Consider the following 12,087-nt stretch of genomic DNA (forward strand, 5'->3'; position numbering starts at 1 on the left):
AGCACTCACTCAGCTAAGCACTGAGAAAGCCCGATGGTGTTGTTGGGCGGGGAGGGAAGTCCCGTCGCTTCCGCACGGAGGAGGAACATGGCGTGAGGCATGGGGAAATAGAGGAATCGAACCGGTAAGTTGACTTATCGGTGGCAAAGCTCTGTAAATTGTTTTAATTTGATGGGTAGTTTTAAAACGACGTACCTTAAGGCTGGTTTTTCTCCCTCTTGCCGTTTTTCTGCCGTGGGATCGCTAATTGGCCTTAGAAGCTGCCGGTTTTTTCTCGCGTAAGACGCTAGGACGGTGACGGTCGATCGATCCAGGTTTATTTTGACGTACCAAACTGACACCGGTTTTTTTACGGACGACCACCACCGATCGGCGTTTAATAGTAAAGATACCTACATGTTTTGCTCACACTTTATAATGATTTTATGAATTTTCCGGGACTAACCTATTAACGAGATGTCAAGGTGCCAGTTCTTGTTTTTTGCTATTTTTTGTTCCAGAAAAGCTTGATACGTCTCCAACGTATCGATAATTTCTTATGTTCTATGCCACATTATTGATGATATCTACATATTTTATGCATATTTTATGTCATTATTATGCATTTTCTAGAACTAACCTATTGACGAGATGCCGAAGGGCCAGTTGCTGTTTTCTGCTGTTTTTGGTTTCAGAAATCCTAGTAAGGAAATATTCTCGGAATCGGACGAAATCAACGCCCAGCATCTTAGAATCCCCGGAAGCATCCAGAACACCCGAGAGTCGCCAGAGGGGGGCCACAGGGGCCCAAGATGATAGGCCGGCGCGACCTTGGGGTGGCCCGCGCTGCCTTATGGTGTCGTCGCCTCGTTGACCTCCTGACGCCGCCTCTTCGCCTATTTAAGCCCCCTCGACCTAAAACCTCGATACGGAAAAGCCACGGTACGAGAAACCATCCAGAGCCGCCGCCATCGCGAAGCCAAGATCCGGGGACAGAGTCTCTGTTCGGCACGCCGCCGGGACGGGGAAGTGCCCCCGGAAGGCTCCTCCATCGACATCACCGCCATCTCCATCAACGCTGCTGTCTCCCATGAGGAGGGAGTAGTTCTCCATCGAGGCTCGGGGCTGTACCGGTAGCTATGTGGTTCATCTCTCTCCCTATGTACTTCAATACAATAATCTCATGAGCTGCCTTACATGATTGAGATTCATATGATGATGCTTGTAATCTAGATGTCGTTATGCTAGTCAAGTGAATTTTACTTATGTGATCTCCGGAGACTCCTTGTCCCACGTGTGTAAAGGTGACAGTGTGTGCACCGTGTGGGTCTCTTAGGCTATATTTCACAGAATACTTATTCACTGTTATGAATGGCATAGTGAAGTGCTTATTTATATCTCTTTATGATTGCAATGTGTTTTGTATCACAATTTATCTATGTGCTACTCTAGTGATGTTATTAAAGTAGTTTATTCCTCCTGCACGGTGTAATGGTGACAGTGTGTGCATCCGTGTTAGTACTTGGCGTAGGCTATGCTTGTGATCTCTTGTAGATTATGAAGTTAACTATTGCTATGATGGTATTGATGTGATCTATGCCTCCTTTCGTAGCGTGAAGGTGACAGTGTGCATGCTACGTTAGTACTTGGTTTAGTTGTGTTGATCTGTCATGCACTCTAAGGTTATTTAAATATGAACATTGAATATTGTGGAGCTTGTTAACTCCGGCATTGAGGGTTCGTGTAATCCTACACAGTTAGTGGTGTTCATCATCCAACAAGAGGGTGTAGAGTATGCATTTATCTATTCTGTTATGTGATCAAAGTTGAGAGTGTCCACTAGTGAAAGTCTAATCCCTAGGCCTTGTTCCTAAATACTGCTATCGCTGCTTGTTTACTGTTTTACTGCGTTACTACTGCTGCGTTACTACTGCTTGTTTATCGTCTGGGCAAAGCACTTTTCTGGTGCCGTTGCTACTACTTATTTATACCACCTGTATTTCACTATCTCTTCGCCGAACTAGTGCACCTATTAGGTGTGTTGGGGACACAAGAGACTTTTTGCTTTGTGGTTGCAGGGTTGCTTGAGAGGGATATCTTTGACCTCTTCCTCCCTGAGATCGATAAACCTTGGGTGATCCACTTAAGGGAAACTTTCTGTTGTTCTACAAACCTCTGCTCTGGGAGGCCCAACACTGTCTACAAGAATAGAAGCTCCCGTAGACATCAAGCACTTTTCTGGCGCCGTTGCCGGGGAGGAAAGGTAAAATGCACTCATACTCCGGTTCCAGGTAACAGTACTTTTCTGGCGCCATTGTGTTTGTGCTCGAAGCTATTTCCTTTAGATCCTGCAATTGCAACTTTTTGTTTCTTGTTTACACTAGTTAGGCATAATGGAAAACAACAAAAATATGAGAGATCTTTATGAACTTTATCTTGAATTAGGACATGATGTGTTTGAAGAGAGAATTAAAAAACTCATGGAACTTTATATGCATGCTAATGGGAATGTTATTAATATGAATGCTTTGAACACTATTGTTGCTAATGCTATGGAAAATTCTAAGCTTGGGGAAGCTGGCTTTGATGAGCATGATCTTTTTAGTCCCCCAAGCATTGAGGAGAAAATTTACTTTGATGATACTTTGCCTCCTATTTATGATGATTATAATGATAGTGGTCTTTTGGTGCCGCCTACTATGGAGGATAAATTTGATTATGATTACAATATGCCTCCTATATTTGAAGATAGCTACATTGTTGAATTTGCTCCCACTACAACTAATAAAATTGATTATGCCTATGTGGAGAGTAATAATTTTATGCATGAGACTCATGCTAAGAATGCTTTATGAGATAGTTATATTGTTGAGTTTGCTCATGATGCTACTGGACATTATTATGAGAGAGGAAAATATGGTTGTACAAATTTTCATGTTACTAAAACACCTCTCTATATGTTAAAAATCTTGAAGCTGCACTTGTTTTATCTTTCTATGCTTGTTGCATTATGCTTCTTGAACTTGTTTATTTACAAGATTCCTTTTCATAGGAAGCATGTTAGGCTTAAATTTGTTTTCAATTTGCCTCTTGATGCTCTCTTTTGCTTCAAATACTATTTCTTGCGAGTGCATCATTAAAACTGCTGAGCCCATCTTAATGGCTATAAAGAAAGAACTTCTTGGGAGATAACCCATGTGTTATTTTGCTACAGTACTTTGTTTTATATTTGTGTCTTGGAAGTTGTTTACTACTGTAGCAACCTCTCCTTATCTTAGTTTTGTGTTTTGTTGTGCCAAGTAAAGTCGTTGATAGTAAGGTTCATACTAGATTTGGATTACTGCGCAGAAACAGATTTCTTTGCTGTCACGAATCTGGGCAACATTCTCTGTAGGTAACTCAGAAAATTATGCCAATTTACGTGAGTGATCCTCAGATATGTACGCAACTTTCATTCAATTTGAGCATTTTCATTTGAGCAAGTCTGGTGCCTCAATAAAATTCGTCTTTACGGACTGTTCTGTTTTGACAGATTCTGCCTTTTATTTCGCATTGCTTCTTTTGCTATGTGGGATGGATTTCTTTGTTCCATTGACTTCCAGTAGCTTTGAGCAATGTCCAGAAGTGTTAAGAATGATTGTGTCACCTCTGAACATGTGAATTTTTGATTATGCACTAACCCTCTAATGAGTTGTTTTGAGTTTGGTGTGAAGGAAGTTTTCAAGGGTCAAGAGAGGAGGATGATACAATGCAATCAAGAAGAGTGAAAAGCCAAAGCTTGGGGATGCCCCGGTGGTTCACCCCTGCATATATCAAGAATACTCAAGCATCTAAGCTTGGGGATGCCCAAGGCATCCCCTTCTTCATCGACAACATTATCAGGTTCCTCCCCTGAAACTATATTTTTATTCGGTCACATCTTATGTACTTTACTTGGAGCGTCTGTTTGTTTTTGTTTTTGTTTTTATTTGAATAAATGCTTGTGTGGGAGAGAGACACGCTCCGCTGGTTCATATGAACACATGTGTTCTTAGCTTTTAATTTTCATGGCGAAGGTTGAAACTGCTTCGTTAATTGTTATATGGTTGGAAACGGAAAATGCTACATGTAGTAATTGCTATAATGTCTTGGATAATGTGATACTTGGCAATTGTTGTGCTCATGTTTAAGCTCTTGTATCATATGCTTTGCACCTATTAATGAAGAAATACATAGAGCATGCTAAAATTTGGTTTGCATATTTGGTTTCTCTAAAGTCTAGATAATTTCTAGTATTGAGTTTGAACAACAAGGAAGACGGTGTAGAGTCTTATAATGTTTTCAATTTGTCTTTTATGTGAGTTTTGCTGAACCGTTCATCCTTGTGTTTGTTTCAAATAGCCTTGTTAGCCTAAACCTTGTATCGAGAGGGAATACTTCTCATGCATCCAAAATACTTGAGCCAACTACTATGCCATTTGTGTCCACCATACCTACCTACTACATGGTATTTCTCCGCCATTCCAAAGTAAATTGCTTGAGTGCTACCTTTAAATTTCCATTCTTCACCTTTACAATATATAGCTCATGGGACAAATAGCCTAAAAACTATTGTGGTATTGAATATGTACTTATGCACTTTATCTCTTACTAAGTTGCTTGTTGTGCGATAACCATGTTCCTGGGGACACCATCAACTACTCTTTGTTGAATATCATGTGAGTTGCTATGCATGTTCGTCTTGTCTGAAGTAAGGGAGATTTACCACTAAAATGGTTAGAGCATGCATAATGTTAGAGAAGAACATTGGGGCGCTAACTAAAGCCATGATCCATGGTGGAAGTTTCAGTTTTGGACAAATATCCTCAATCTCATATGAGAAAATTAATAATTGTTGAATGCTTATGCATAAAAGAGGAGTCCATTATCTGTTGTCTATGTTGTCCCGGTATGGATGTCTAAGTTGAGAATAATCAATAGCGAGAAATCCGATGCGAGCTTTCTCCTTAGACCTTTGTACAAAGTGCATAGAGGTACCCCTTTGTGACACTTGGTTAAAACATGTGCATTGCAATGATAATCCAGGTAATCCAAGCTAATTAGGACAAGGTGCGGGCACTATTAGTATACTATGCATGAGGCTTGCAACTTGTAGGATATAATTTACATGATGCATATGCTTTATTACTACCGTTGACAAAATTGTTTCTTGTTTTCAAAACCAAAGCTCTAGCACAAATATAGCAATCGATGCTTTCCTCTTTGAAGGGCCATTCTCTTACTTTTATTGTTGAGTCAGTTCACCTATTTCTCTCCATCTTAAGAAGCAAACACTTGTGTGAACTGTGCATTGATTCCTACATACTTGCATATTGCATTTGTTATATTACTCTATGTTGACAATATCCATGAGATATACATGTTACAAGTTGAAAGCAACCGCTGAAACTTCATCTTCCTTTGTGTTGCTTCAATGCCTTTACTTTGAATTATTGCTTTATGAGTTAACTCTTATGCAAGACTTATTGATGCATGTCTTGAAGTACTATTCATGAAAAGTCTTTGCTATATGATTCATTTGTTTACTCATGTCATTTACATTGTTTTGATCGCTGCATTCATTACATATGCTTACAATAGTATGATCAAGGTTATGATGGCATGTCACTCCAGAAATTATCTTTGTTTATCATTTACCTGCTCGGGACGAGCAGAAACTAAGCTTGGGGATGCTGATACGTCTCCGACGTATCGATAATTTCTTATGTTCCATGCCACATTATTGATGATATCTACATGTTTTATGCACATTTTATGTCATTATTATGCATTTTCTGGAACTAACCTATTGACGAGATGCCGAAGGGCCAGTTGCTGTTTTCTGCTGTTTTTGGTTTCAGAAATCCTAGTAAGGAAATATTCTCGGAATCGTACGAAATCAACGCCCAGCATCTTAGAATCCCCGGAAGCATCCAGAACACCCGAGAGTCGCCAGAGGGGGGCCACAGGGGCCCCAGATGATAGGCCGGCGCGGCCTGGGGGTGGCCTGCGCCGCCTTATGGTGTCGTCGCCTCGTTGACCTCCTGACGCCGCCTCTTCGCCTATTTAAGCCCCCTCAACCTAAAACCTCGATACGGAAAAGCCACGGTACGAGAAACCATCCAGAGCCGCCGCCATCGCGAAGCCAAGATCTGGGGGACAGGAGTCTCTGTTCCGGCATGCCGCCGGGACGGGGAAGTGCCCCCGGAAGGCTCCTCCATCGACATCACCGCCATCTCCATCAACGCTGATGTCTCCCATGAGGAGGGAGTAGTTCTCCATCGAGGCTCGGGGCTGTACCGGTAGCTATGTGGTTCATCTCTCTCCCTATGTACTTCAATACAATAATCTCATGAGCTGCCTTACATGATTGAGATTCATATGATGATGCTTGTAATCTAGATGTCGTTATGCTAGTCAAGTGAATTTTACTTATGTGATCTCCGGAGACTCCTTGTCCCACGTGTGTAAAGGTGACAGTGTGTGCACCATGTGGGTCTCTTAGGCTATATTTCACAGAATACTTATTCACTGTTATGAATGGCATAGTGAAGTGCTTATTTATATCTCTTTATGATTGCAATGTGTTTTGTATCACAATTTATCTATGTGCTACTCTAGTGATGTTATTAAAGTAGTTTATTCCTCCTGCACGGTGTAATGGTGACAGTGTGTGCATCCGTGTTAGTACTTGGCGTAGGCTATGATTGTGATCTCTTGTAGATTATGAAGTTAACTATTGCTATGATGGTATTGATGTGATCTATGCCTCCTTTCGTAGCGTGAAGGTGACAGTGTGCATGCTACGTTAGTACTTGGTTTAGTTGTGTTGATCTGTCATGCACTCTAAGGTTATTTAAATATGAACATTGAATATTGTGGAGCTTGTTAACTCCGGCGAGGGTTCGTGTAATCCTACACAGTTAGTGGTGTTCATCATCCAACAAGAGGGTGTAGAGTATGCATTTATCTATTCTGTTATGTGATCAAAGTTGAGAGTGTCCACTAGTGAAAGTCTAATCCCTAGGCCTTGTTCCTAAATACTGCTATCGCTGCTTGTTTACTGTTTTACTGCGTTACTACTGCTGTGTTACTACTGCTTGTTTACTGTCCTGGGCAAAGCACTTTTTTGGTGCCGTTGCTACTACTTATTTATACCACCTGTATTTCACTATCTCTTCGCCGAACTAGTGCACCTATTAGGTGTGTTGGGGACACAAGAGACTTTTTGCTTTGTGGTTGCAGGGTTGCTTGAGAGGGATATCTTTGACCTCTTCCTCCCTGAGATCGATAAACCTTGGGTGATCCACTTAAGGGAAACTTGCTGCTGTTCTACAAACCTCTGCTCTTGGAGGCCCAACACTGTCTACAAGAATAGAAGCTCCCGTAGACATCAAAGATGTTCGGGCAATATTCTCGGAATTCGACGAAACAAAAGCCAAACCTCCTATTTCACCGAGATAGACCCAGAACACCGGAGGAAAGACGGAGAGGAGGCCCAGGGCCTCAAGACCATACTGGGGTGCGGCCTAGGAGGGGGGCGCGCCACCAGGTGGTGTGGGCCCCTCGGGACCCCTCCGACGCCGCCCTTTCGCCTATATATTCCTCGCGACGCGAAAACCCTATAACAATCGATCATATTCCAGAAAGACTCCAGGGGCGCCGCCGCCATCGCGAAACCAAGTTTCGGGGGACAGAATCTCTGTTCCGGCACGCCGCCGGGACGGGGAAGTGCCCCCAGAAGCCATCTCCATCGACGCCACCGCCTTCATCATGCTCCGTGAGTAGTTCTCCCATGGACTACGGGTTCTAGCAGTAGCTAGTTGGTACTCTATCTCCCATGTACTTCAATACAATGATCTCATGAGCTGCCTTACATGATTGAGATCCATCTGATGTAATCGGTGTTGTGTTTGTTGGGATCCGATGAATTGTTACATTATGATCATTCTATCTATGAAGTTTGTGAAGTTATTGTTGCTGCAATCTTGTTTTGTTTAATGCTTGTCACTAGTGCACGAGTGGCATGATCTTAGATTTAAGCTCTATAATTATTGCTTAGATTGTATCTACAAGTTGTTTGCACATGTCTATGTCCGGAACCCGAGGCCCCAGAGTGACAGCAACTGGGATAACTGGAGGGGAAGGCTTAGGTATGAGGATCACATGTTTTCACCAAGTGTTAATGCTTTGCTCCGGTGCTCTATTAAAAGGAGTACCTTAATTACCAGTAGATTCCCTTGAGGCCCGGCTGCCACCGGCTGGTAGGACAAAAGATGTTATGCAAGTTTCTCATTGCGAGCACGTATGACTATATATGGAAAACATGCCTACATGATTAATAAATTGATGTTCTGTCTTAATGCTATTTCAATCCTATCAATTGCCCAACTGTAATTTGTTCACCCAACACTTGTCACTTGTTATTGGAGAGTTACCACTAGTGTAGATAGCTGGGAACCCCGGTCCATCTTTCATCATCAAATACTCACTCGGTCCTCTATGTCATTAGAAGTAGTATCAACTATTTTCTGGTGCCATTGCCTCTGTGTTACTGCTACTGCTGCTGTGTTACTATTACTATTGCTCTCATATTACTGCTGCTTTCACATCACCCCTGTTACTAGTGCTTTTCCGGGTGCAGCTGAATTGACAACTCAGTTGTTAAGGCTTATAAGTATTCTTTACCTCCACTTGTGTCGAATCAATTAATTTGGGTTTTACTTCCCTCGAAGACTATTGCGATCCCCTATACTTGTGGGTCATCAAGACTATTTTCTGGCGCCGTTGCCGGGGAGGCATAGCTCTACTCATAAGTTCACCTGGGAGTACACTCTACCTCTCTCTCTGTTTTTATTTTATTTTATTTTATTTTGCTTAGTTTACTTTTGTCCAGTTTATTTGTGCTTAGTTTATTTCTGTCTAGTATTATTTTGCTTAGTTTACTTTTGTCTAGTTTGTTTTTGTCTTGTTTTATTTTTCTTATATACCCAAAAATCCATAAAAATTTGTACCGAAAAATTAAAAACTGTTGTTATGGAAGAACTCATACCCATTACGGAGCTTATAGAATTATATAAGAATTATAGAGAATCAAGAAAGGGTGAAGTCATGAGTGTCGTGTTAAAAAAAGTGAATATAATTGCTAAAATCTTGCTTAAATGCCATGATATAAACTGTTGCTCTAAACAGGATGCTAAACATCTTAAATTCCAATGTGGCTTTAGTGAAGAAGTTTTAATTATGAACTATAATTGGAATAACTATATTCATTTTGGGTTCGAAGAGGTAGAACAGTTTGTTTTATTTATGGGAGCCTCTAAGATAGAATCCTTCATGGCTAAAAATTATGAAACTTGTATTGATTGTAAGGACCTTAAAGATTATGTCTCTTATATCCTGAATTTTTGCATATAAAGTTACAGCAATAATCCTTATATTATTGATTATAAAGAGAGACTCATTAATGCACAAGAATGCACTCACAATTTTCAGAAACCTGTGAAAGAAGAAATTGATGAACCTGAAAGCTCATTGGATGAAAAAGAGGAGGAGAGTGATGAACAAAAGGAGGAAGAATGGATTAGCTACCCATGCCAACCTTCTAATGAGAGTAACTCTTTATCTCTTACACTATTTGATTGTCCTCCATGCTTACCAAAGGAGAATGAATGTTATGTTCCTGTGGATTCTCTTGAAATATTCCCTATGAGTAAAACTTGTGAGAATAATTATGCTACTGTTATCTATAATAATCCATGCTATTTTGATAAATCTTATGATAATGCTTCGTTTGTGCCTGATATCGAAATGCATGGTACTAAAGAGTTTTGCTTACCAAATGTTTATGATAAAGCTCTAGATGATGGTCTTATGTTACTTGATAATATTAATTGTACTACTAATGAAAATGGGATTGGAGAGGTCTTGACTTTATCTAGGAATCCCATATCTCTTGAGAATGATCAATCATCTTGTTATATTATTGATAAAAGTGGGTTTGAAAGTTTTAATCCCACTATTTTTGAGCTTGATAAAAATTATGTGTTTGTAAATCATGAAAAGCATGCTGTATGTGATAGTTATATTGTTGAGTTTATTCATGATGCTACTGAAAATTATTATGAGAGAGGAAAATATGGTTGTAGAAATTTGCATGGTACTAAAACACCTCTCTATATGCTGAAACTTTTGAAGTTACTCTTGTTTTATCTTCCTATGCTTGTCACTTTGTTCTTCATGAATTTATTTGTGTACAAGATTCCTATGCATAGGAAGTGGGTTAGACTTAAATGTGTTTTGAATTTGCTTCTTGATGCTCTCTTTTGCTTCAACTCTTATTTCTTGCAAGAGCATCATTGAAATTGTTGAGCCCATCTTAATGGCTATAAAGAAAGCACTTCTTGGGAGATAACCCATGTTTTTATTTTGCTACTGTTTTGTTGTGTCTTGGAAGTTGTTACTACTGTAGCAACCTCTTCTTATCTTTATTTTATTGCATTGTTGTGCCAAGTAAAGTCTCTAATAGAAGGTTGATACTATATTTGGATTTCTGCGTAGAAACAGATTTTTATCTGTCACGATTTGAGTAGGTCTCTCTGTAGGAAACTCAAAAAAATCTGCGAAAATTCACGCGTGTTCCTCAGATATGTACGCAACTATCATTAGTTTTGAATTTTCTGATTTGAGCAACGGAAGTACCTCGAAAAAAATCGTCTTTACTGGCTGTTCTGTTTTGACAGATTCTGTCTCTGTTTTTTGCATTGTCTCTTGTGGACTGTAAGTAAGGCTTTCTAGACGTGGAGAGCTGTAGCTAATGTTTTATTGAGTTCTTGCAATGTGTCACTACAGGACTAAAGTGGATTAAAGTTTTTTTGAGTACTAACCCCTCTAATGAAGTTTATGAGAAGTTTGGTGTGGCAGAAGTTTTCAAGGGTCAAGAGAGAAGGGTGATATAATGTGATCAAGAAGAGTGAAAAGTCTAAGCTTGGGGATGCCCCCGTGGTTCATCCCTGCATATTTCAAGAAGACTCAAGCGTCTAAGCTTGGGGATGCCCAAGGCATCCCCTTCTTCATCAACTTATCAGGTCATTGATACGTCTCCGACGTATCGATAATTTCTTATGTTCCATGCCACATTATTGATGTTATCTACATGTTTTATGCACACTTTATGTCATATTCGTGCATTTTCTGGAACTAACCTATTAACAAGATGCCGAAGTGCCAGTTGCTGTTTTCTGCTGTTTTTGGTTTCAGAAATCCTAGTAACGAAATATTCTCGGAATTGGACGAAATCAACGCCCAGGGGCCTATTTTTCCACGAAGCTTCCAGAAGACCGAAGAGGAGACGAAGTGGGGCCACGAGGGGGCCACACCCTAGGGCGGCGCGGCCCCCCCCCTTGGCCGCGCGGCCCTGTGGTGTGGGGCCCTCGTGCCGCCTCCCGACCTGCCCTTCCGCCTACTTAAAGCCTCCGTTGCGAAAACCCCAGTACCGAGAGCCACGATACGGAAAACCTTCCAGAGACACCGCCGCCGCCGATCCCATCTCGGGGGATCCAGGAGATCGCCTCCGGCACCCTGCCGGAGAGGGGATTCATCTCCCGGAGGACTCTACGCCGCCATGGTCGCCGCCGGAGTGATGTGTGAGTAGTCTACCCCTGGACTATGGGTCCATAGCAGTAGCTAGATGGTTGTCTTCTCCCCATTGTGCTATCATTGTCGGATCTTGTGAGCTGCCTAACATGATCAAGATCATCTATCTGTAATTCTATATGTTGCGTTTGTTGGGATCCGATGAATAGAGAATACTTGTTATGTTGATTATCAAAGTTAAATCTATGTGTTGTTTATGATCTTGCATGCTCTCCGTTACTAGTAGATGCTCTGGCCAAGTAGATGCTTGTAACTCCAAGAGGGAGTATTTATGCTCGATAGTGGGTTCATGCCTGCATTGACACCTGGGACAAAGGATGAAAGTTCTAAGGTTGTGTTGTGCTGTTGCCACTAGGGATAAAACATTGATGCTATGTCTAAGGATGTAGTTGTTGATTACATTATGCACCATACTTAATGCAATTGTCTGTTGCT

The 12,087-nt window shown here is 41.0% G+C and overlaps 1 protein-coding gene across 1 annotated transcript in view; it reads right to left on the minus strand.

Annotated features, from left to right (window-relative positions):
• Nucleotides 1-12,087, minus strand: part of LOC127343959 (uncharacterized) — a 120,377-nt gene that overhangs the window by 339 nt on the left and 107,951 nt on the right. The window lies entirely within an intron of this gene.

Source organism: Lolium perenne, chromosome 1 (assembly GCF_019359855.2).
Source record: "Lolium perenne isolate Kyuss_39 chromosome 1, Kyuss_2.0, whole genome shotgun sequence".
In the NCBI taxonomy this organism is placed as follows: Eukaryota; Viridiplantae; Streptophyta; class Magnoliopsida; order Poales; family Poaceae; genus Lolium; species Lolium perenne.